General features: G+C 39.0%; 1 long non-coding RNA gene across 4 annotated transcripts; it reads right to left on the reverse strand.

Moving 5' to 3' along the window:
• Window positions 1–760: 760 nt before the first annotated feature.
• LOC105440371 lies at window positions 761–27,682 on the reverse strand. Of its 4 annotated transcripts, none has more exons than XR_004066373.1 (4): window positions 23,754–23,800; window positions 20,438–20,475; window positions 18,463–18,649; window positions 761–1,161 (listed from the first exon to the last, which is right to left on the reverse strand). It is a non-coding gene; the product is annotated as an uncharacterized LOC105440371 (long non-coding RNA). The 4 variants fall into 4 exon arrangements; XR_004066372.1 differs by lacking the exon at window positions 761–1,161 and adding an exon at window positions 16,062–17,040; XR_004066371.1 differs by lacking the exons at window positions 761–1,161; window positions 23,754–23,800 and adding exons at window positions 25,257–25,381; window positions 27,557–27,682 and having other exon boundaries at window positions 18,171–18,649.

A 27,682-nucleotide genomic window follows, 5' to 3' on the forward strand; every position in this document is an offset into this window, starting at 1 on the left:
ATGAACAATGTATAATAAGGAATTGGAAACATATACATCACATGAGGAATGTATGATACGGAACAACATATTTATTGTAAGGTATGTAGGTATGTACGTATACACAATATCAATGAGAAGGGGCAAAGTGACTTGAATTGTAGGAAAAAAGATGTGGAGGAAGTGGCAACAAATACAACACGTGAACAATGTATCATAATGAAGTGGAAAAATATACATCACATGAGCAATGTATTATAAGGAATCGGTTCGGAGAGGAAGGAGGAGTACAAACATATCTAGGACTTTATTTCTCCATCAAGAGCTTGGTTAGAAGGGCAAAGGACATATCACTGCAAGTATTCCACCATATAAAGAGCAGTTTGGAGAGGAAGGAGGAGTACAAACATATCTAGGACTTTATTTCTCCATCAAGAGCTTGGTTAGAAAGGCAAAGGACATATCACTGCAAGTATTCCACCATATAAAGAGCAGTTCGGAGAGGAAGGAGGAGTACAAACATATCTAGGACTTTATTTCTCCATCAAGAGCTTGGTTAGAAGGGCAAAGGACATATCACCGCAAGTATTCCACCATATGGAGAGCAGTTTGACTTTATTTCACCATCACGAGCATGGTCATGGGGCGTTCATACATAAAATCCGGGGCCCTTATGGTCAGTAAAACAGACATTTTGGGAATTTCTCTCGTACAGTTCCTATGGTGCTAGGATATTTCTCACCAGCCGTAAGGGTGTTGTGGTGCTGAATTGGCTGCTCCCAATTCTCCTGGCGTTTTAATCTGACCGTTAGGGCGTAGAAGGCTCGAAAAGGGCCTGTGGGCCCCTCAGGCTTTATTCTGTCAATTCTTAATGTAGAATGCAGCTTTCAATACAGGAGACGCAGATGTCAGAGGACACGTAGTTCAGTGCACCGCACGGCACCCAGTCGGGCGCCTTGAAGACCCTGGCTGGGCCCCGGGAGCCATGGGGTGCATCTGTTCATGGTACGGAGCCTGTAAGCTTACTGGCCGTCATCCGGCCGGCACCATTATGGGAGCGTTGCATTTTCACTCGATCAATTTTCACCGGGCACCTCCTTGGGGCCGCAGAATATGTGACCACACATGCCGTAGAAATGAAAATCGGAAGAATCCAGTATAGTCTATAAGATCCAAAGCAAGCTGCCGGGTAGGGAAAAATCATATGGGGTCAGGTGCAAATCTATGACCTAGGCATAAAGAGGGCCAAGAACATATCACTGCAAGTATTCAGCCATATAGAGAGCAGTTAAAAGAGGAAGGATTGAGGAGTATAAACATTTGGAACATACAGAACATATAGATGGCAACAGGGGTGAACATTCTCGACAATATTTGTTCCCCACCTGTGATAGAAATGGGAAAGGGAAGTGGGGTCAAAAAACAATGTATCCCATAATCACTAGCCATTGTTGAATGAATAGGGGAACTAAGGGCATGTAATACAATCTGTGCTCCTAACGTTGCCCACTTGCGACAGAAATAAAGGAGGAATACGTCATACAATTTGTATTCCTCTACTATTGATGGAAAGAGGGGAGGAATGCATCACACAATTTTCATTCCTTTACTATGTGGAAAGAGCAGCCAAGGAATGAATCACACAATTTCATTCCTTCACTACTGTTGTTGGACAAGGCAGAAGAATATATCATATAACCTTTTTCCCACTATAATAATGGAAAGAGGAGAACGTCACAAAAACTTTATCAGCTCACTGCTGATGGAAATTAGAGCCTATCACAATCTTTATTCCACCATTGTGAACAGAGCAGAGGAACACATCAAACAATTTTTATTCCTCCAATGTTGCTGAAAGCTAGATCAGAGGAACGCATCACACAATGTTTATTCCTCCAATGTTGCTGAAAGAGCAGAGGAACGCATCACACAATTTGTATTCCTCCAATGTTGATGGAAAGACTAACGCTTCATCCAATTTTTATTCCTCCAATGTTGCTATAAATAGAGCAGAGGAATGCATCACACAATTCTCATTCCTCCACTGTTGCTGAAAGAGCAGAGGAACACATCACACAATTTGTATTCCTCCAATGTTGATGGAAAGACTAACGCTTCATCCAAATTTTATTCCTCCAATGTTGCTATAAATAGAGCAGAGGAATGCATCACACAATTCTCATTCCTCCACTGTTGCTGAAAGAGCAGAGGAACACATCAAACAATTTTTATTCCTCCAATGTTGCTGAAAGCTAGATCAGAGGAACGCATCACACAATCTTTATTCCTCCAATTTTGCTGAAAGAGCAGAGGAACGCATCACACAATTTGTATTCCTCCAATGTTGATGGAAAGACTAACGCTTCATCCAATTTTTATTCCTCCAATGTTGCTAATAGAGCAGAGGAACGCATCACACAATTCTCATTCCTCTGCTGTTGATGGTTAAGATGGGAGAAGCGCATCATACAATTTTTATTCCTCATTTGTTGGTGGAAAGAACAGACGAATGCATCACAAAAGCTTAAATCCCCCACTGTTGATGCAAAGAGGCCAAGAATGCATCATACATTTTTTTGCATCTTTACCCTGTTGATGAAAAGAGCAAGGAACGCATCACACAATCTTTATTCCCCTCTTTTGATGTAAAGAGCATTGGAACTCATCACAAAATTTTCCTTTCTCCACTGTTAATGCAAAGAGAGGAGGAATCCAAGCATACAATTGTTATTTCTCCATTGTTGCAGAAAGAGCAGATCAAGGAATGCATAACACAATCTATATTTAGGAAGAGGGGAGGAAAGCACAACAACGTTTTACTTCCTCAACCGTTGATAGAAAGATGGCAGGAATATATCACACAATTTTTATTTCTCCATTGGTGGTGGAGGGGTAGACGAACGCATCATACAATTTTTTTTCCTCCATTTTTTATGTAAAGGGGGAGGAATGCATCATATAATCTTTATTCTTTCTCTGCTGAAAAACTGGAGGAACATACAACACAATCTTTATTCCCCCACTGTGAACAGAGCAGAGAAACACATCATACAATTTTTATAACTCCTTTGTGGCTGAAAGAGCAGAGGAATGCATCACACAATTTGAATTTTCATTCCTCACGTGTTGCGGAACGAGCAGAGGAACGCATCTCACAATATTTATTCTCCCAATTTTTGTTGGAAGGGGGGAAGAATGCATCACATAATCTTTATTCTTTCTCTGCTCAAAGAGTGGAGAAACATACAACACAATCTTTATTCCCCCACTCTGAACAGGGTAGAGGAACACATCAAACAATTTTTATTCCTCCAATGTTGTTGAAAGAGCAGAGGAATACATCATGTAATTTTTTATTCCTCCAATGTTGATGGAAAGATGGGAGAAGCGCATCATACAATTTTTATTCCTCATTTGTTGGTGGAAAGAACAGACGAATGCATCACAAAAGCTTAAATCCCCCACTGTTGATGCAAAGAGGCCAAGAATGCATCATACAATTTTTTTTTATCTTTACACTTTCAGTAGAGATTTTTTTTTCATCTTTACACTGTAGATGAAAAGAGCAAGGAACGCATCACACAATCTTTATTCCCCACCTTTGATGTGAAGAGCATCGGAACGCATCACAAAATTTTCCTTTCTCCACTGTTAATGCAAAGAGAGAAGGAATCCAAGCATACAATTTTTATTTCTCCATTGTTGAAGAAAGATCAGATCAAGGAATGCATCACACAATCTATATTTAGGAAAGGGGAGGAACGCACCACAACATTTTATTTCCTCAACCGTTGATAGAAAGAGGACAGGAATATATCACACAATTTTTATTTCTCCATTGGTGGTGGAGGGGTAGACGAACGCATCATACAATTTTTTTTCCTCCATTTTTTATGTAAAGGGGGAGGAATGCATCATATAATCTTTATTCTTTCTCTGCTGAAAAACTGGAGGAACATACAACACAATCTTTATTCCCCCACTGTGAACAGAGCAGAGAAAGACAACATACAATTTTTATAACTCCTTTGTGGCTGAAAGAGCAGAGGAATGCATCACACGATTTGAATTTTCATTCCTTACGTGTTGCGGAACGAGCAGAAGAACGCATCTCACAATCTTTATTCTCCCATTTTTTGTTGGAAGGGGGAAGAATGCATCACATAATCTTTATTCTTTCTCTGCTCAAAGAGTGGAGAAACATACAACACAATCTTTATTCCCCCACTGTGAACAGGGCAGAGGAACACATCAAACAATTTTTATTCCTCCAATGTTGCTGAAAGAGCAGAGGAATGCATCACACAATTGTTATTCCTCCAATGTTGCCGAAAGAGCAGAGGAATATAGCACACAATTTTTATTTCTCCAATGTTAATGGAAAGACTAACGCTTCATCCAATTTTTATTCCTCCACTATTGCTGAAAGAGCAGAGGAACGCATCACACAAATTGTATTCCTCCAATGTTGCTAATAGAGCAGAGGAACGCATCATACAATTTTCATTCCTCTGCTGTTGATGGTTAAGATGGGAGACGTGCATCATACAATTTTTATTTCTCCATTGTTGGTGGAAAGAACAGACGAATGCACCACAAAATCTTAAATCCCCCACTGTTGATGCAAAGAGGCCAAGAATGCATCATACATTTTTTGTTTACATCTTTACTCTGTTGATGGAAAGATAGGAGGAACATATCACACAAACTTTATTATTATTATACAATTTTATTTGTATTCCTCCTCCATAGATGAAAAGAGCAAGGAACGCATCACACAATCTTTATTCCCCACCTTTGATGTGAAGAGCATCGGAACGCATCACAAAATTTTCCTTTCTCCACTGTTAATGCAAAGAGAGAAGGAATCCAAGCATACAATTTTTATTTCTCCATTGTTGAAGAAAGAGCAGATCAAGGAATGCATCACACAATCTATATTTAGGAAGAGGGGAGGAACGCACCACAACATTTTACTTCCTCAACCGTTGAGAGAAAGAAGGCAGGAATATATCACACAATTTTTATTCCTCTATCGTTGGTGAAAAGAGTAGACCAACGCATCATACAATTTTTATTCACCCATTTTTTTATGTGACGGGGGAGGAATGCATCATATAATCTTTATTATTTCTCTACTGAAAGAGTTGTTACATACAACACAATCTTTATTCCCCCACTGTGAACAGGGCAGAGAAACACATCATACAATTTTTATAACTCCTTTGTGGCTGAAAGAGCAGAGGAATGCATCACACAATTTGAATTTTCATTCCTTACGTGTTGCGGAACGAGCAGAGGAACGCATCTCACAACCTTTATTCTCCCAATTTTTGTTGGAAGGGGGGAAGAATGCATCACATAATCTTTATTCTTTCTCTGCTCAAAGAGTGGAGAAACATACAACACAATCTTTATTCCCCGACTCTGAACAGGGTAGAGGAACACATCAAACAATTTTTATTCCTCCAATGTTGTTGAAAGAGCAGAGGAACGCATCATGTAATTTTTATTCCTCCAATGTTGATGGAAAGATGGGAGAAGCGCATCATACAATTTTTATTCCTCATTTGTTGGTGGAAAGAACAGACGAATGCATCACAAAAGCTTAAATCCCCCACTGTTGATGCAAAGAGGCCAAGAATGCATCATACAATTTTATTTTTATCTTTACACTTTCAGTAGAGATTTTTTTTTAATCTTTACACTGTAGATGAAAAGAGCAAGGAACGCATCACACAATCTTTATTCCCCACCTTTGATGTGAAGAGCATCGGAACGCATCACAAAATTTTCCTTTCTCCACTGTTAATGCAAAGAGAGAAGGAATCCAAGCATACAATTTTTATTTCTCCATTGTTGAAGAAAGATCAGATCAAGGAATGCATCACACAATCTATATTTAGGAAGAGGGGAGGAACGCACCACAACATTTTACTTCCTCAACCGTTGAGAGAAAGAAGGCAGGAATATATCACACAATTTTTATTCCTCTATCGTTGGTGAAAAGAGTAGACCAACGCATCATACAATTTTTATTCACCCATTTTTTTATGTGACGGGGGAGGAATGCATCATATAATCTTTATTATTTCTCTACTGAAAGAGTTGTTACATACAACACAATCTTTATTCCCCCACTGTGAACAGGGCAGAGAAACACATCATACAATTTTTATAACTCCTTTGTGGCTGAAAGAGCAGAGGAATGCATCACACAATTTGAATTTTCATTCCTTACGTGTTGCGGAACGAGCAGAGGAACGCATCTCACAACCTTTATTCTCCCAATTTTTGTTGGAAGGGGGAAGAATGCATCACATAATCTTTATTCTTTCTCTGCTCAAAGAGTGGAGAAACATACAACACAATCTTTATTCCCCGACTCTGAACAGGGTAGAGGAACACATCAAACAATTTTTATTCCTCCAATGTTGTTGAAAGAGCAGAGGAACGCATCATGTAATTTTTATTCCTCCAATGTTGATGGAAAGATGGGAGAAGCGCATCATACAATTTTTATTCCTCATTTGTTGGTGGAAAGAACAGACGAATGCATCACAAAAGCTTAAATCCCCCACTGTTGATGCAAAGAGGCCAAGAATGCATCATACAATTTTATTTTTATCTTTACACTTTCAGTAGAGATTTTTTTTTAATCTTTACACTGTAGATGAAAAGAGCAAGGAACGCATCACACAATCTTTATTCCCCACCTTTGATGTGAAGAGCATCGGAACGCATCACAAAATTTTCCTTTCTCCACTGTTAATGCAAAGAGAGAAGGAATCCAAGCATACAATTTTTATTTCTCCATTGTTGAAGAAAGATCAGATCAAGGAATGCATCACACAATCTATATTTAGGAAAGGGGAGGAACGCACCACAACACTTTACTTCCTCAACCATTAATAGAAAGAGGGCAGGAATATATCACACAATTTTTATTTCTCCATTGTTGGTGAAAAGAGTAGACGAACGCATCATACAATTTTATTCACCCATTTTTGTATGTGACGGGGGAAGGAATGCATCTTATAATCTTTATTATTTCTCTACTGAAAGAGTTGTTACATACAACACAATCTTTATTCCCCCGCTGTGAACAGGGCAGAGAAACACTTCAAACAATTTTTATAACTCCTTTGTGGCTGAAAAAGCAGAGGAATGCATCACACAATTTGAATTTTCATTCCTCACGTGTTGCGGAACGAGCAGAGGAACGCATCTCACAATCTTTATTCTCCCATTTTTTGATGGAAGGGGGGAAGAATGCATCACATAATCTTTATTCTTTCTCTGTTCAAAGAGTGGAGAAACATACAACACAATCTTTATTCCCCCACTCTGAACAGGGTAGAGGAACACATCAAACAACTTTTATTCCTCCAATGTTGCTGAAAGAGCAGAGGAATGCATCACACAATTTTATTCCTCCAATGTTGCTGAAAGAGCAGAGGAATGCATCACACAATTTTTATTCCTCCAATGTTGCTGAAAGAGCAGAGGAACGCATCACACAATTTTTATTCCTCCAATGTTGCGAAAAGAGCAGAGGAATATATCACACAATTTTTATTTCTCCAATGTTAATGGAAAGACTAACGCTTCATCTAATTTTTATTCCTCCAATGTTGCTGAAACAGCAGAGGAACGCATCATGATTTTTTTGTATTCCTCCAATGTTGCTGAAAAAGCAGAGGAACGCATCACACAAATTTTATTCCTCCGATGTTGCGAAAAGAGCAGAGGAATATATTACATAATTTTTATTTCTCCACTGTTAATGGAAAGACTAACGCTTCATCCAATTTTTATTCCTCCAATGTTGCTGAAAGAGCAGAGGAACGCATCACACAAATTGTATTCCTCCAATGTTGCTGAAAGAGCAGAGGAACGATCACACAATTTGTATTCCTCCAATGTTGCTGAAAGAGCAAAGGAACGCATCACACAAATTGTATTCCTCCAATGTTGCTAATAGAGCAGAGGAACGCATCACACAACTTTCATTCCTCTGCTAGCTGTTGATGGTTAAGATGGGAGACGCGCATCATACAATTTTTATTTCTCCATTGTTGGTGGAAAGAACAGACGAATGCACCACAAAATCTTAAATCCCCCACTGTTGATGCAAAGAGGCCAAGAATGCATCATACAATTTTTTTTAATCTTTACCCTGTTGATGGAAAGATAGGAGGAACTTATCAAACAAACTTTATTATTATTATACAATTTTATTTGTATTCCTCCTCCATAGATGAAAAGAGCAAGGAACGCATCACGCAATCTTTATTCCCCACCTTTGATGTGAAGAGCATCGGAACGCATCACAAAATTTTCCTTTCTCCACTGTTAATGCAAAGAGAGAAGGAATCCAAGCATACAATTTTGATTTCTCAATTGTTGCGGAAATAGCAATCTCCACTTTTGATGGGAAGAGGCTAGGGGAGGGACACATCACAACATTTTCTTCCACTCCGCTGTTGAATGAAAGCAGGGAAGAACGCATCATACAGTTTTCATTCCGCTACTGATGAAGGAGTGGAGGAGCATATCAAACAAATTATATTACTTCACTGTTAATTGAAAGAGCACGGGAATGTATTACAATCTTTATTCCTCCATTGTTGCATGAAGAGCAGAAGAACGCATCACACAATCTTTAGTACGTCCAACATTTGTTAAGGGAAAAAGGGTGGAACGCATCATAATAATGATGGGAAGAGGGGAGGAACACATTACAATTTATTATTCCTCCGCTGTTGATGGAAAGAGAGGAGGAACGCATCATACAATTTTCCTCCCTCCACTGGTGGCGGAAAGAGCAAACTAATATATCTCATTCTTTTTTCCCCCATTTTTTATGTGAAGGGGGATCACATCACAAAATCTTTATTCTTTCTCTGCTGAAAGAGTGGAGGAACATACAACACAATCTTTATTCCCCAACTGTTAACAGGGCAGAGGAACACATCATACATTTTGTATTCCTCCATTGTTGACAGAAAGAGCAGAGGAACGCATTGTACAACTTATATTCCCATACTCTTGATGGAAAGAGTAGTAATGCATCATATAGTCTTTATTCCCTCACCAATGATGTAAAGAGCAGAGTAACATATCACAAATTTGTTGTTCCTCCATTGTTAGTGGAAAGAGCAGAGGAATGCATCATACAATCATTATTCTTTCCATGTAGATGGAAAGAGAGCATATTACACAGTTTGTATTTATCCACTAGTACAGGGAGAGGAGGAATACATCACACAATCTTTATTTCCCAACTGTTGGCACACAGAGAGAGAGAGAGAGAGGAGGAATGCCACACACAATTTTTTTCTTCAACATATTCCTCCATTGTTGATGCATGGATATGCCCCTGTGTACATTTCAGACTCATTGCTTATTTATCACCCTCAAACTAATTTGCAATCATGCAGGTAAATACCTGCTTGAGAGTCCACGAACATGCTCTCTTCTAGGTGATCAATCTTTTACTGCCTCTGCATCAAGATTGCGGAATGGTCTTCCCAAATCCTTCGGTCTTGTCACCAGTTATTCACTTTTAGAACACAACTAAAGACATACCTATTTCGGATTGCTTACAATTATAGTCACTGCTTTTTTGTCTTTCCCAGTTAGAATCATGAACAGACATTTTTGGTAGTTTTTCAGTCTCATCAGTGCCTTTGATTAGGCAACTAGATATTGGCGCTTTATAAATTCCTGGATTAGATTGATGCAAAGAGGGGAGAAATGCACCACACAATCTTTAGTCCCCGACTGTTAATGGAAATAGTGGAAGAAGCATCACACAATCCGGGATAAAGGGGAACAAATCATTGCAAAGACAGGTATACATTTTCTTGTCACCATACAATTTCACAGATTATAAGAATAATAATGATAACAACGAATGAAGAGATTGAGGAAGGATTAATGTAATGACATTACAAGGATTCACAACAGCAGAGTGAGGAGAGAGAAAACTCTGGTTTTAGGACTGGACTATGCTTGATTCACAACCAAGCTGGTGCTTTTTGCAATCAGTCTATTTGGAAAACTCCAATTGTAAACATTGGCAAGAAGGAAACATGAAACTTTTCATAAAAACTTTTATCACGGAAGGCCGGTGGATGAAAAACAAAACATTGAATCAGTAATCTTTGCTGCCATGGCAATGTTTGGGAATGGGCAATGACGAGAAACATAGGGGAGCGATGGCATAGTTGAAAGAGTGAGCAATGGTATTGGAATAATTTTGCTATTCTCCAAGATGTATGAAGGAGAAGGACAATGGATTGCAAAACCCAGCAATTGTTTACGTAATTGCAAGTGGAAGGTTTGGAGTACGTGTACAATGAAGTGTCAATAGGGTAGTAGTAGGGTGATCCTCAGTTCAAAACAAAGTTAATGCACTGAAGCCCTTTCGAAAGGTTCATAGCCATGCAATATTTCTTTGGTGGAAGAAAAATATACATGTATGTATATGTAACATTGCATATCACGGCGATTGTATCGGTGGTGGATGGGAAGAGAACCTTGCAGGGATAAGAGGAGAGGAGTTGGTTACATAACGAGGACATAGAAGCGGCATGGCTTCCAAGAGGAATGAAAGCCTACTTCTGGCCTTGGAGGTTTGTAATGCACCGAAGGAGGAGGAGGTTATGTAAGACCTCGAAGGAGGAGGAGGCTCTGTAAGGCCTCGGAAGAGAAGGAGGAGGCTCTGTTAGTCCTCGAAGGAGGAGGAGGAGACTCTGTAAGGCCTCGAAGGAGGAGGAGACTCTGCAAGGACTCCGAGGAGGAGGAGGCTCTGTAATGCCTCGGAGGAGGAGGAGGTTCTGTAAGGCCTCGGAGGAGGAGGAGGCTCTGGAAGGCCTCGGAGGAGAAGGAGGCTCTGAAAGGCCTCAGAGGAGGAGGAGGAGGCTCTGTAAGGCCTCGGAGGAGGAGGAGGAGGCTCTGGAAGGCCTCGGAGGAGGAGGAGGCTCTGTAAGGCCTCGGAGGAGGAGGAGGAGACTCTGTAAGCCCTCGGAGGAGGAGGAGACTCTGTAAGCCCTCGGAGGAGGAGGAGGCTCTGAAAGGCCTTGGAGGAGGAGGAGGCTCCGTTAGTCCTCTAAGGAGGAGGAGGAGACTCTGTAAGGCCTCGAAGGAGGAGGAGACTCTGCAAGGCCTCGGAGGAGGAGGAGGAGGCTCCGTAATGCCTCGGAGGAGGAGGAGGCTCTGTAAGGCCTCGAAGGAGGAGGAGGAGACTCTGTAAGGCCTCGGAGGAGGAGGAGGCTCTGTAAGGCCTCGAAGGAGGAGGAGGAGACTCTGTAAGGCCTCGGAGGAGGAGGAGGCTCTGGAAGGCCTCGGATAAGGAGGAGGAAGCTCTGTTAGTCCTCGAAGGAGGAGGAGACTCGGTAAGGCCTCAGAGGAGGAGGAGGAGTCTCCGGAAGGCCGAGGAGGAGGAGGAGTCTCCGGAAGGCCGAGGAGGAGGAGGAGGAGTCTCCGGAAGGCCGAGGAGGAGGAGGAGGAGTCTCCAGAAGGCCGAGGAGGAGGAGGAGGAGTCTCCGGAAGGCCGAGGAGGAGAAGTCTCCGGAAGGCCGAGGAGGAGGAGGAGTCTCCGGAAGACCCGAGGAGGAGGAGGAGTCTACGGAAGGCCGAGGAGGAGGAGGAGAAGGGGTCTCCGGAAGGCCGAGGAGGAGGAGCTGGAGTCTCCGGAAGGCCGAGGAGGAGGAGGAGGAGTCTCCGGAAGGCCGAGGGGAGGTGGAGGAGTCTCCGGAAGGCCGAGGAGGAGGAGGAGGAGTTTCCGGAAGGCCGAGGAGGAGGAGGAGGAGTCTCCGGAAGGCCGAGGAGGAGGAGGAGTCTCCGGAAGGCCGAGGAGGAGGAGAAGGAGTCTCCGGAAGGCCGAGGAGGAGGAGGAGTATCTGGAAGGCCGAGGAGGAGGAGTCTCCGGAAGGCCGAGGAGATGGAGGAGGAGTCTCCGGATGGCCGAGGAGGAGGAGGAGTCGTCTCCGGAAGGCGGAGGAGGAGGAGGAGGAGGAGTCTCCGGAAGGCCGAGGAGGAGGAGGAGGAGTCTCCGGAAGGCCGAGGAGGAGGAGGAGGAGTCTCCGGAAGGCTGAGGAGGAGGAGGAGGAGTCTCCGGAAGGCCTCTATGGAGGAGGAGGCTTTTTAATGCTGTTGTTTATAAAATAGTTTTTTTTAATTTCAAATAGAGGAGATTGAAAAATGGCTATTCTAATCTTGAGGGAGGGGTGTAACAAATGATGAAGTTGGAAAGATGGGGTTCCTATCAAGAGGCTAAGATGACATACATCTCTCATACTGGTAGTTAGATTGCACTCACCCATCTGTTCCTAATGTTCTGTCCCCTAGGAATGCCTCTCCCATAAGAGTGATCCATGATCCAATGATGCAGTCAGAAGTCTCTGCTTGAATCCATCAACATCTCTCCTGAATCCTGCTTGACATCTAAACTGATCAGACTCAAACAACAAGTTAGACACTGAATAGATGATGCAGGTTTCAAAGAGCCAACTAGGATGGACAGTCATCTTTCATTAGCATTTAATTGCCATCAATGCACCATTTTCTCTTTCCCTAAAATAACCAAAATGTTTCCATACCCCCGTGTAACACCCAAAACCCCCTGTTACCCCCATGTTACCCCTGCTACCCCCGTGTTACCCCCAATTCCGTTTTTACCCCCCAATACCACATGTTACCCCCAATACCCCTGTGTAACCTCAATACCCTAGCCCTCAATCCCCCTGTTACCCCCATGTTACTCCTATGTTACAACCAATCCCAATGTTACCCCCAATGCCCCTGTTACCCCCATGTTACTCCTATGTTACAACCAATCCCCATGTTACCCCCAATGCCCCTGTTACCCCCATGTTACTCCAATCCCCCTGTTACCCCCATGTTACCCCAATCACCCTGTTACCCCCATGTTACCCAAATATCCCCTGTTACCCCCCACGTTACTCCATGTCACCCCCTTGTTACCCCAGTCCCCCCGTTACCCCCTTCCATAACACAAACCCATCACATGTTTGACAAGTCTGATTACTAAAACCTTGGGAGAATTGTGTTTGGATATATACAAATTACTTTAATGCTATGTCTGAGAAAATACTTGTATGGTTGGGAATATCTACTATTTGAAGAAAAAGATTAGCATATATAAGAGAGAAAAGATGAAAGGATGGATGGAAATAACCTAGATGGAAATGAAAATATATTATAAACAGAAATCAGACCCCACCCAGCCCCCCCCCCCCAAAAAAAAAAAAACAACAAGAACATGATCTTCTAAATGAATACTTCCAAGAAGGGAACATTGATCTATTTCTAACTCTAGTGACTATTGTTCCAATTATGTTTCAAATTTTTGTTGATAAAAAAAAATATGTATATCAATTATAGCACTTTCTGTAGATATAATAGCACAACACAATCACTATTATTGTGCACTACACAATGTATGCACCATCTCTGCTCCCTTGGGAGTGTTTGATATGCATGACAGAAAGGAGCTCCATGTATGTTAAAGAGCTAGTGCTATTAAAATATTCCATCTTATAATTATTATCATCATTGCTGTTTATGAGGAGGCGCGATAGCTCTGTTGGGCCGAGCAGTGCATGGTCTCGTAATCTGGTGACCCGGGTTCAAAATCAATTTGATGCGCTAAAGTGCCCTCTGGTATTGGTAAGGCATTAACCCTCATTACCAGGTCCCTCGGAGTGGACCTAAAGCCGTCAGTCCTCTGGTTGCTTACTAACAAGCATTTATGCTTTCTTAGCAGTCAGGTAAAATAACCACCACTAAACTAAATTATGCACACACTGGTGAGGGGTAATCAAAACATTACATTTGGTGTAGTCCACATATAGCTGGCTACTACTTGGCATGGGTGAAATTACCTCATGCCAGTTGCATGCTGTACAGCCAAATTTGAGAGTACTGTAATGTCAATGACCATTCCTTATTCTTTTTTGCAAGTCAAACTTGATTGGGGTAAAACACTTAATCTATGTAGCTTTGCAGGAAGGTGTTTCTGGCATGAAGGTGTTTCTGGCATGCAGGCATGCGGCCATGTTTGCTTTGAACAGGCAACCTCATCCAAATTGATGAAGCATTCTATATAGCATCTTTGAAACCTCAGAAAGATGCTTATAATCATCACCTCTCAAATTCCAGAAAGAAGTTTTTTCCTGAAACAATATGGGACCTAGCTCTTAATCAACATCATTTGGATATTAAGATCTGATTCTTAATCAGCAAAGTAAACATTAACCTCAATTTGGGGTTATGCCCTGCCAGTCATAAGATTGTCTAGTCATACAGATGAAAGGCTACAGGGTACGCTGGTCCTAACTGTCATTATTCATAAAAATGTGTTAAGAATTCAAATAATTTATCCTTGAAACTAAAAAGAAAATTAGGACATGTCTTGTCCTTCCAGAGAACATCAAGGAATTTTCCCACAAAAATCAGCAAAGTCTGAATGAGAAAAAAACCTGAGAATATTCCTGAGTGAAATAGCTGTGAGTCAAGAACATGGGAGTATTATGTGAATCAGAGGTCAAATAATCTCTCAGACAATGCATAATTGCACTGTCTTCTAAAACTCCTGTTTTACTTCAGAGACTAGACAAAGACAAGAAAGTTTTGTTTTTGCAAAAACAGTAGGAGCTGTAAAAATGCTGACCTAGATGACAATGACGGTCGATGTACGTATCATACATAATATTCATCACAATGAAGTTGGAATGATGTGGCAGGAGAGTCAGTCACATTGATGTGATTAAAAAATGACAAGAAGGAATTACTGTGCTTCTAATAGCTCCCATTTATTATTATTATTATCATTAAGTATTTTGCGTCACCTGTGCCTGGGAGGCGAAAAGCGAACTGAATCACTGTAACCCTCGGATCTCTCCTCCGGTATAACCGATTGGGGGTGTGTAGGTGGATCACTACACCAGGGTTTTCCCCTACTCTTATACGAATAGTGCAGTGGGTTCTTAACGTGCAAAGGTGGTGATTCTCCTCTACACAGGGGCTCCATTTAACGTCCTATCTGAGGGACAGAGTGTTTTCCACTTAACACAGCAACAATGGGAGGGGCACGTTAACACACAATGCAGGCTTCAGTCATCCGCCTGGGTTGGATTTGAACCCAAGATCTTTGGTTCGACAGGCAGACACTTTACCGACTGAGCCAACTCGCCTCCTTGGGGGAACATATCAAGCATATATGACCCATCCTATTTTGAAGCTTTTGTCAGAATAACATATATATTTCAGTCAAGCATTATGAACAAATTGAAATTAATATTCAAAAAATTGCAATGTGGATGCTTTTGATAGAGGAAGAAAAAGTGGGAGTTCTATCTATTAAATGCCATTTCTGTTGGCATAAATCATTGCAATAGAAAAGGCAGTGGTTTCAGACTGGTCTCCTAGCATACATGCATTACAGATTGTTGGTATCAATGACCACTAAACATCATGTACAACAATGTCCTTTGGCAAGACATTGATCTACATTTGCCACACTCAGCCCATGTGATGTAAATGGGTACCTGGAAGGAATTAATTCCTTGAAATGCTAGAGCGTTGTAATGGCAGCCGTGCTAAAGCCAGGGTAATAGTCTCCCTCTGTGCCTTAGAATAGTTTACTAGATTGATGGCGCATAACAAATGCTGTAGTATTATTATACCAGCTCAGGGTAAACTGAAAGTTCAGACATGACGTCAGATGTGATTTACAAGGTGCAACTAAATGACAGTCATACTTCTGATATGATTCTGATATACTCCATCATCGCTTGGCATCAAATACTCAAGCATGAATTGCCCTGAACTGATGAGGTAGCCAAGATTACCATGACAACTGGTACCAATAATAATGATAATTCTTGATAAAGATTTATACATGTATATCAATACAGTCAAATTCATCATCCCTCTTTCATCAAGAGTAAAAAAAATGATGGTGAACTCTTCTAAGATGTTCTACATGTATATGTTACATCTTATAAAGGAGGTGTGGCAAAACTTGGAGGATAGCTGAATATGAAAAGGCTACATCTTTGTGCAAACCAGACTGCATAAAGCAATTGCTTTCATGCCAATCTGGGCTACAGTTCCCACCGCTCCGGGATGGGAGGTCAAACGGAGGGCCAGTACACGAAGGAGCCTTTCTCATGAATTTGTACATGACTTTGTCCATGACTTTGTCCATGACTCTCTGCATTTTGAATCAAGGGTACACATGTAATGCCCTCTATGATTTGGATTCCTTCCACATAGTGACTTAGACACTCTGAAACCAATTAAAAATCCTCTGTGGAATGGAGGAACCAGTAGGGAATTTGGATCAATCTGCCCTTGTTTGGGATATTTATTTTGATCATGGACTTTATTATCATTTTATCCCGTTTTGCTTATTTTCTTAGGTTTAGTTTCTGCCTATATACAAATTGCATTGTTAGAATATAGAATGTTGAATTACAATTATATCAAGAAATGTAGGAATGAAATGTAGAAATGAAATGTAAGAATGACATGACATGAAATGAAATGGTCTGACCTTTGTCATTATAACTAGTCTGGAAAATAGGTAAGAACTTCAACCCCCTCCTATCTTACCCATCATGTTTTACTAATCCTGCTAAACTGTGTCCAATGTGTAATCTATATATTCTAAATATTTCTTATAATTTTGTTCAATTGATAGAGGAAATGTGATCCCATTAAACCCTCCTGTTTTAACTCTCTTCCAATCGTGTCCAATGTGTAATATATAAATCCCAAATAATTTTTTTTTGTACCACTGATAGAGAAAATGTCATTGCATTTGCAGGCATTAATGCTACATAAAAGTATGACTTCCTTACCTCCCGTTGACTCTAAGAACCTGCTTATCATCTACCCAGTGCCAACCTGTTGCGTGAATCATCACAGTTCAGGTGTCAGGTAGGACCCAGAAGAGTAGTTGGTGACTTCAAACACAGACTTCTTTCTGCATCATCATCACATGGATCACACCATGGAAGAGACAACCTTGGAGGAGCAGAAACATGAGGAAGAGATGGGTTTGTGCAATCCTTCTACCAGCAAAGACATGTGTGACCCCTTGGTCTCTAGATAGGATAGGGGTGAGAGAGGGAACGAGGAGGTGTGCCATACGATTGGAAGGGATGAAGGGGGGGGGGGGTCTGGTATGGGAGGAGCAGGAGAGTGTGGTTAGGGAGAGGTTATGGGAGGAATATAAGAATCATGTTCTTGTAAAGGCACTATATAAATACCAATATGTATGTATGTACAGGTGTATGTATGAATGTATGTATTCATTATAAAGAAAAGAAAAGTTATGGGAGGAATATAAGAATCATGTTCTTGTAAAGGCACTATATAAATACCAATATGTATGTATGTACAGGTGTATGTATGAATGTATGTATTCATTATAAAGAAAAGAAAAGGGCCCATTGGGTAGCCAATAATGGCTGCACTTGTGAATCCACATGTATTATGCAAAAGGGGAAAAAGAATTTAAAGCATGAGGCTCTCTAGAAAAAAAATTAAAGTATAGTCACTTTGCCCATATTCATTTCACCAAAAAAGTGTAAAACGATATGTTTCTAATGATTAAAGTTAAACAAATCATGGGATATAAAAATTAAGTTTCCATTACAATGTGTGAGTCAGTTAAAGTAACACAAAAAAAAGTTAAACAAAACCCAGCAGTAGACATGTCCATGCTTTATCCCATCACTGTAAGCTCCCATTTTTTTTACATTTCTTTTATTTTGATATTTTTTTGTATTTTCTGTTAATATCCCACAATGTATAATAATAATAATAAATCAGTGAAAGGCTATCCATGGTGTTTCCCACAGATAGGGCCAGTATTCCATCACAACGTTTATTGAAATGAGGTCTTGCACATATACTTTTTTTTTATAAAGACAACATTTCAATAAATACTCATTCAGTCATCACAAAAAGGATGTGAAATAATGATATATACATACAATATATACTGTTAAACAAATGATGGGAACAGTTAACATTGCAAGAGAAAAAAAATGTGTGAGTGTATATAATGATTAATGAAGTATAACAAGCAAAAATGAACTATAGGATATTGGAAAATGTTTTTTTTTAACCTAATGTACACTTTGCTAAATATGAAAAAGTTCTCTCTTCAATAAAAAAAGAGATACACTGTACATAAACGTGCACCATGTAGTATCAGAGATGCATATATATAAATATGCATGTATATGGAATACTGGCCCCTAAGAAGACACTTGACCCATGCCAAGTTATACAAAAAAAATCATAACAGTGAATATGAAGGAGGCTAGAGCACGGTCCGGAGGCTACGGCCAAGAGGTCATAGTGTAAAAGAACTAAAAAAATCTGTGGGAAACACCATGAATAAACAACATTATCAAATAGAATGAAACGTAAGCTTACATAATAATGATGAATGCTGAGATGAAGTAGTTCTATGTTGATGGTGATGTTGGTGATGGCGACTATGATGACTGGATATGTAGATGTCTGTGTAGATGGCGAAGATGTGTGTAGATGAAGGTGTAGTGGCGAAGAAGAAGACTGGAGATGACGAGAGGAAAGACTGGAAAAGCTCACGATTCAGACGCTGTGAAAGATAAGACATAATTGGAATCAAATTTCAATTCAATACTTTTGACATACTGTACATTTTCTGTTTATACAGTGCGTCCCAGAAAAAACGAAACCGAGAAGTATCGATGTTCTATCATAACTTAATCACAACTATAATTAATGAATGATACATATTTGGAAAGCTTAGGGTCTCCTCTCTCATGTGATGCTACTCAGATGATGCATATTTCACGCATGAGTGATTAAAAGCAATTTGAAGGAAGGAAACCAAAAAGACATTTGGCGGGCAGTATCTGAATTTCGAAGAAAAAATCACATTTCTAGAAAGTTGAGTTTCTGCCCTTTCATATGACACCTCAATCAGGAAAAGTGAGCCAGGAATGACAAAGTTCTGTTTGTTTAAAGTAGTGCTTGCATTTTCATAATTTTATTAAACGAATTCGTTTTCACTGGCTGCCTGCCGTATCAATAAACGAAATTAACAAAAGACTTAACTCCGTTTCGTTGACAATCAGCCGTAGACGAGAGTCTTCATGCATGGCTGATTGTCAACAAAACGGAGTTAAGTCTTTTGTCAAATCTGCTTTTTGCTACGGCAGGCAACCAGTGAAAACGAATTCGTTTGTTAAAATTATGAAAATGTAAGGGCTACTTTAAACAAACAGAACTTTGTTATTTTTCGCTAATTTTTCCTGATTGAGGTGTCATATGAAAGGGCAGAAACTCAACTTTCTAGAAATGTGAATTTTTCTTCGAAATTCAGATACCGCCCGCCAAATGTCTTTTTGGTTTCCTTCCTTCCTTCAAATTGCTTTTAATCACTCATGCGTGAAATATGCATCATCTGAGTAGCATCAACTGAAAGAGGAGACTCTAAGCTTTCCAAATATGTATCATTCATTAATTATGGTTGTGATTAAGTGTTGATAAAAAACAATACTTCTCGGTTTCGTTTTTTCTGGGACGCACTGTATAAACAGAAAAAAGTCATAGTAAAGTTATACCAGTAGGTAGATTATATGATTATTAAATGTAATTTCATGAATCACAACCTTTCTATTACATGTACATGTAGTTTTTATAGAATATTATACAAGCTTTGACCCCAAAACACCCACATTCTCTCAATATCTACATTAAAGATAAAGACTAGTTATGGTCATGCGATTGCATTGTGAAAGAAACGTTGTGGAATCGATCAGAAAAGGTTGATCATCTAGCATATATGTGTACTGCAAGGTTCTGGAATCATCAAACTGATAAGAAATTTGGCCCAGTCTTCGTAAAGTTACAAGCACTGTACACAGAAAGATGTATATGGGACTACGCACACGTGCACGACACGTGCGTTTATCTCTCACAGTCCAATAGATAAACTAATTTACCAAATATATCAATTAGTAGGCGGTTTCCCGGCAATTTTTTTATTATAATGTATTAGTCAAAACATATTTTTTTACATGATTGGTAATTGGGGCAGTTCCAATACTGGTCTTTACCTTTAACAGAATCCCTGACCCTGTCTAAAAGCTGCATTACAATGATTTCAAGTTAACAGTTGTTAATCAAGCCTTGTAAAATCAAGGATATTGGGCTATTTTAAGAGAAATTGTTCCACATTGGAATTAAAAGAATGAGAGAGCTCGTAAATCTTTTTTCACTTCTACCCCAATTCAGTCTTCTTTCATGTTCCTGAAGCTATCAATAAATTAAATTCAATCATCTTCAGACTATTATCCCTTTTACAATAAAATGACAAGCTGATTGTTTTAGTTGAAGCATGATGGAGAGATTTACTCACGTGACCACCGGATCATATGGCAGCCTGTTGTATGAGATCTGTATAAATAAAAAGAGATATAAGTAACATGTGATATTTGAATCTATATCAAACATATTTATGAAAAGTTAGTGTGCAATCAGTAGCATATGTAGCTAAGGCATCTGGGCATGAACCCCAAAATTGTATGTTGCCCCAGGTGCCCCCCCCCCCCATTTGAAATTTTGAAATTTTGTAAGATCGCAATATAACATAATTATCATAATGCGAAGGAAAACTTCAATTCAATTTGATAAATTTTAATTGACAAAAAAACACATTTAATTAAGACATTAAACAGAAAGTAAATATAAAATGGACCGATCATATACAAAGTAGCTAGCATTTGATTAGATAACAAATAAGGTTTCAAGGTGTTTATTGTAATTATTATTCCATTGTTCTCCGAGTCAATGATGTTGTGTACCATACCATAACAAAAATCAAAGAGCATTGTACCGCTAGAAATCATGCACATGCAAGGAAGGACGGTATTAAATAAAACCAACATTTTTCATAAAATTTTGCAAAATGTAAATGTAAATATTTATAATTTTCTTAATAAATATTTATCAGTTGTTCCTCAAAATTGTCAATTTCACTTGTCACTTTATAAATTCTCCTTTTATTTCTACTCATCAAAAATATCAGGGTGGATTTTCCCATTTTATTTCCGTAAGCTTCAATTAGTTTCTGATATTGATGATTGTTCCAAAGAGACTATGTCAGGCTCCACTGACTGCCTCTACACAGAGACTGAAGTCTTGATTGTACTGGTTAGTGAGGGGAGGTTACGCAATGCAGTTTCTGTGTGATTGCCGATATCATTGTGCGCAGTAGCTTCAAGAGAATTACATAATGTACTTGTAGGTTACCTGAAATTAAGTCCTTATTTTTTGATGTTTTACAAATATTTTGGATGTAATTTTATAGAACAGTATTTGAAAATAAGATCTACTTTCTTTCCAATCATTATTTTTTTTCTAAATCAAGCTACATTTAAGTCTAGAAAAACATAAAGCAAACTTGTCACCGGATTCTGGCAAAAAGTGCGGCAAGGTTACCCTTTATGTATGGGGATCAGTTTTATTACACACTTCCGGATCGATCCCCATACCAGACAATCATTTCTGTCCACTTATATTTAGACTATAAATTTTTGTCTCTTTTTGTTCGTTAGCCTCTTATTTGGGTAAGGTCGGCTCCTCTCTTTAATTTTCGGTCTACTTTACATTGATCGAGTTCAGAATTTTCAGATCAAAACAAAATCAACACAGCTATTAATCACACATAGGTGCATTACTATCCTGGCTGTGTAGTAAAAGCTGTGCTTTTGATTCTCAACATTTTAAACACCACTGTACAAAACTCAACTGATTTCACTCAAAATCAGTACTTTAGTGACAATTGATGACATGACTGTGTAGAGTCTATGCAATAATGTGTGGTGTGTATATTTGTGTATAGGTATAATAATACCCGCCTCACAGCAAGCATGCAGTGCTAGAGGTCAATACACATTAGCATTGACTCTCTTAGACTGAAGTACGGCCTATGCCGTACTAGTGGAACAAATGGTTCGGTTCGGCAGGACCGAGATGAATGAGATATGCAACGAGATTTTCACTCTTTACATCCTCATAAATGCACTTTTGCTGCAATATTACAATAGGCTAATAAAACTATAAAAAATAACAAACAAATATGGCTTTGACTTACAATAGCTTGCTCATTTATATCCTAAATTAAAGGTAATACAAAGTTTTGGTATGGGGTCATGAATTTGGTTCAAATGAACATATTAGAAGCATATGCAATCCTACAATATACAGTGATCATTGTCGCGGTCGAAATCAAGTCTAAAATAATAAATTTGTAAATAATAAACTCTTTATGTTGTATAGCTCCCTCTCAAGGTCAAGATATTAATAAAACTATAAAACAATGTTTCTTGACCAAAATCGACCGATTAGCTATTCCCGTTTGGAAATTATACATAACACAACTACATATTCTGAGATTTTCATAGTCGCAGCTACCATTGTACGGCCGTAGGCGCTATTTGAAATTTATCACAATTTACCGGGAGCATCAGTAAATTTTTATATTTGATTTTTCTCGAAGGCAGAAGTGTTTTAGGGGTTAAATTTTCTAGTGCTTATAATACATCCACATAGGCATCCAAATACATCAAAATTGTAAAGAATCACTATCCACCCAATTTAAAAAAATTCCCAAAACTTTGTATTACCTTTAATGATTAATCCGAGAAAGTCTCATAGTCGACATGATTCGTTGTCATCCATCTTTAACGGTTTTAATTAATGAATATTATTTTTTTCTTTTCGAACGTCCAATAGCTACGTACTAGTCAACCTAGTGATATATGAATATTCATAAACCCAATACGAAACGAGTGCTCTGATTGGCCATTCGCTTTGTTTTGGTAGGTACGACCCGGAAATATATCGGCCGGGTGATGTCATAGATTACTAATTTGAATGGATGAACGGTACGTTTCACGGTTCGGAGAAAAAAATTGGATAAATCATATAAGTAAGTCCAAAAATTTCGCATTTGTATGATAGGTCAATTATTATTATTTAGTGTAAATAGGAGTACAATACATAGATCTATAGACCCTAGACCTACTTAATTTATATCTGATTTATAAATCAGAAAATCTAAATCTAAATAGTGAAAATCATATCACCATAATTAAGTGGCAGCTGGATTGGCCAGATTACCCCCACGGTACGAGATCTCTGGGTTACCGTCTGTATATGGGGAATGTCAACAAATGTCAGTTTTATTAAAGAAATGACCCATATCAGACGGTTATTTCTGTCTACGACTCTCTACGCTTTGCTGGACAGGCTGGAGTGGCTTGCTCCTAATCATGAACAGTCAACATCTTTTTTAATTATCATTAATAGCCGAGGATGTCATTTAAGTATAGTCTCTGCTTTCCAGTTTCATACGCCCAAAATAGATCTAGACCTATAAAAAGGCTATAGGGGGCCTACATAAATTATCATGAGCTAAAAAGTAATACTTACTAGGGAACAGGCCTAGCCTAACAAAAAGTTGAACGTATGGGGCTTATCTAAACTTAACTTAAAGAGAGTATCGTCATTGCACGAAGATCATTTCATTCGCTCTGTGATATTTAGACCAATCGAGACAATCACTGTTAACATTATCATTTTAATACATACTATTACAACAAAATTCATAGTAAATTACAATAGACATCATCATAATCTCATCTTCCAAGCACTAGTATTCAATAACTCACCGCAAGCACAGCAGACACAGTTTGCTGGGCCTGCAATACACCAGTTTACAGTTGTGTGCGCCATTTTAAACAAGGCCAATGACCTAGAGGTCATGTATTTATGCGTAAATTAAGATTGCGCCCATGCAAATTATGATGATATCACTGCCTGCGCGCTGCCTTGTGCGCGCATATCATCATTTGCATGGGCGCAATCTTAATTTACGCATAAATACCAGAGGTCAGAGGTTATTGGCCCCAATTTTTGGGCCAATAACCTCTGACCTCTGTCTGCGCATGCGCACTGATACAACTGTAAACTGGTGTCCAGTTTACAGTTGTATCAGTGCGCATGCGCAGACAGAGGTCAAAGGTTATTGGCCCAAAAATTGGGGCCAATAACCTCTGACCTCTGGTATTTATGCGTAAATTAAGATTGCGCCCATGCAAATGATGATATGCGCGCACAACGCAGCGCGCAGGCAGTGATATCATCATAATTTGCATGGGCGCAATCTTAATTTACGCATAAATACATGACCTCTAGGTCATTGGCCTTGTTTAAAATGGCACACACAACTGTAAACTGGTGTATTATATGCGCATGCTCATATCCCAAAACAAAATAGAGCTTGTAATACTAATAGGCCATTTTCGTAATGTAACCAAATTTAATGCATAAGTCTTTGTAAAGTGCCTCAATACAAATTATTTTATTCACCTGATGAGAATAATAATATTTCGATAGAAATAATCCGAACTGCATACATTAGTTGTTGCCTGGTTGGACTTGGTATGAAATAATTTGTATTGAGGCACTTCACAAAGACGTATGCATTAAATTTGGTTACATTACGAAACTGGCCTATTGACTTTTGACACCCTCTGACAATGTAAAAGGTTACGTAATAATTCAAGATTTTTTTTTCAAATTGGAATAAATCAAAGAAAAGCCCATGAAAGATGGACACATGCATGATCATTTCCATGTGTTGGTGCACTCCGCATTCAGTGCGCTTATTACTTTTGTTGTTATTGAATAATATTCAAAATACCCAGTGCATATTTTCTAGTTTGGTGTCTTCTGTATTTAATGCCATTATATTTAAAAGTGTCTTATAAACGGCCTCCCGGCTAGCTGTTGGGAGAATTTTCGGCAAGGGGGTGGGATCGGACTACATATTTTCCAATCAACATTGCCGTTAAATACACTTCGAGCAAATTAAGCAAACACGAATAGTAGCTATATATATAAGCCTAATTTTGTTATTATAAATTGAAAAATTTGGGGTCGTTTGCAGTTGGTCACATCTATTTACATAAAAGGTTGTTGATAAACAAGATAAACGGTGAAGAAGAAACAAAAATTGGTCATAAATCCCCGAGTTAACATCCAGGTTATTTGAAGAAAACTGATTTGCGTTCATCCCGCACTCCCCCCCCCCCAAAAAAAAACCCCACCATAAACACAACTGTAATGAAATCGATGACATGTCCACCATTTAGATTAATGATTATACTTACAATGTTGCATGCAGTAATCATGCAATGCGTAATTGAAAACGAAAATTCCATTACGTTTGCATTGAGCGGCTTTCAATGTGATCGCTAAACAGCGACGGGGTCGGAGATTGATGAAAGCTTCCATTCTGTTTAGAGAATAAATCAAACATTATAATCCGTATGTCATCATCATTTATCAAGTCGCTCTGAGAGAAAACATAATTAGCAAGAGATCAATGTAGGCCTTTATATACTCAGTGACATAATTATATTGTAAACATATCAAAATGAACAACAAAACGTTTTTTCTTTAAAAGTTGAGCTGAATATATATAACGTATAATTTAGTAATTGACTAAAATAAAAAATCTATCTAATTAATTTTTACTTATACACGGTACACTGCAAATTTGTTATGTAACGACTTTACACAACATTGGGTGGTAACCCAGGGGTTGTCTTAAGTTGTGTATAAAAAAATACACAACTTTACACTACAAATTCGTTATGTAAAGTAGTGTATTTTTTTTTACACAACTTAACACTGAACCACGCAATAAAGTGGTTACACAACGAATTTGTAGTGTGGTCTTCCATGATGCCTCGTTTGGTAACAGCAAAATGCAATGACAATCATGAATATAAATCCATAATATCATAACAAAATAAAACACAGAATAAATCATAATGCATGAATACAATTTGTTGGTATCCTTGTAATAAATGTGGACTTTTTAAACAAAAAATACTGTTGCATATATTTGTAATATCGTATTACATGGTAATCTGTTCTTAAATCAAGTGAAATATAATCTTAACTTTTTATACATTTTTTGAATAGCCTCATAAAGTTGTTTCTGAAGCTCATAATTTTTTATAAGCAAAGTAAAAAGACAATCTTGGCTCAACATATAGACTCACATGCACTTGAGATACCAAAAGTTCTATAATATAAAACTTTGGGTATCTCAAGTGTGGATATGCAAATATTACAAGATTGAATTCCTTGTTAGGTAATAAATTTCCGTTGATTTGAATTAAAATAGCATTTGAATATACAAGCTAAATACTAATGAACATAATTATCAATATATTTTAAACTGATAACGAATGATGTCATTGATTTAATTTGAAAAGCTTCATGTTATCCTACATTATGATAACTATGAAGCAAATTCCATCAGGATGAATATGAAAACTGCATGTGCAGTTGGATTGTAAACGCATCACGAAACAATGGTGTGATCAGGCGCGTACGCAGGATTTTTTCAAGGGGGGCGGGGGGGGGTTTAACATTTATAAATCGGGCCGAAAATTTCGCAACGACTCAGCCAGCCGCTGAATAAGCGGGGGGGGGGGGGGGGGGGGGGGGGGGGGGGGTAAGAGGAATTTTTTTTATTTTTTTGGTCCCCAAAAAATCGCAACGACTCAGCCGACCGCTGAATAAGGGGGGGGGGGGGGGGGGGGGGGGGGGGGGGGGGGGGAAGAGGACACTTTTTTTTTTTTTGGCCTCGAAATTTGAAAATTTGACATTTGGCTCCGTTGGGGGGGGGGGGGGGGTAAGGTCACCTTTTTAGGTCAGCCATGGGAATTTTTTTTTTTATAATTAAAAAAAAAATCAAAGGGGGGGGGGGTTTTTAGGGGGTGATGGGGGGGGGGGGTTTACACACATAAAAATACCAAAGGGGGGGGTTAACCCCCCCCCCCCCCCCCCCTGTGTACGCGCCTGGGTGTGATTAACACAAGATAAATGCTTTGAAATATAATGAGAAATAAAAGTAAGAGTTCAAGGAATAGAATCCTCTCGGCATTCAATTTCCCCCCGGTCCCCAACAGAAAAAATCTTCTGTGTGCCCATGTCTTGAGCCATAATGCATGCATGGTCGTACAGAGAATTTTTTTATGTTGGGGACCGGGGTAAAATTCAATGAATTATTGTTCTTCCTTTAAAAATATGATACCTTATCTGCTCAAGAAAGTCAGCAGAGTCTCACATTTTGGCGGGACCTTCAACAGAACGGGATAATTGTTTTCATGTTTAAAGGGCATTTCAATGCTTGCAAAATCTATAATTATGCGTGTTTAGTAAAAACAATAAGAAAATCAGTGTTCTGATTAAAACAAAAGGATGGGACAAACAATAAGAAGATGTCTCTCGAAAACGCTTTTGAGAACAATTGGGGGTATAATTATGTCCACCTTTCCCAACCTAATGATGCTCTTGGTCTATTCAAATGTTTATAAACATTTCCAATCCTTTGATTAAAACTTACACTACTGTACTTTAAAAAAAGATAGATAAAAACTGTTCCAAAACATACGCGGCATCGTCGGCGAAGTTTCTCCGATGTTGGTGGCATATTCTTGTTGGGTGCCTTGTCTTCCTTTTACATCGGTGCCCCTTCTGCGTGTTGCACAGACATCTCAATGCCGCTGGCATCACTCGT

The sequence above is a fragment of the Strongylocentrotus purpuratus genome, unplaced genomic scaffold (genome assembly GCF_000002235.5).
Source record: "Strongylocentrotus purpuratus isolate Spur 01 unplaced genomic scaffold, Spur_5.0 spur5_scaffold_4, whole genome shotgun sequence".
In the NCBI taxonomy this organism is placed as follows: Eukaryota; Metazoa; Echinodermata; class Echinoidea; order Camarodonta; family Strongylocentrotidae; genus Strongylocentrotus; species Strongylocentrotus purpuratus.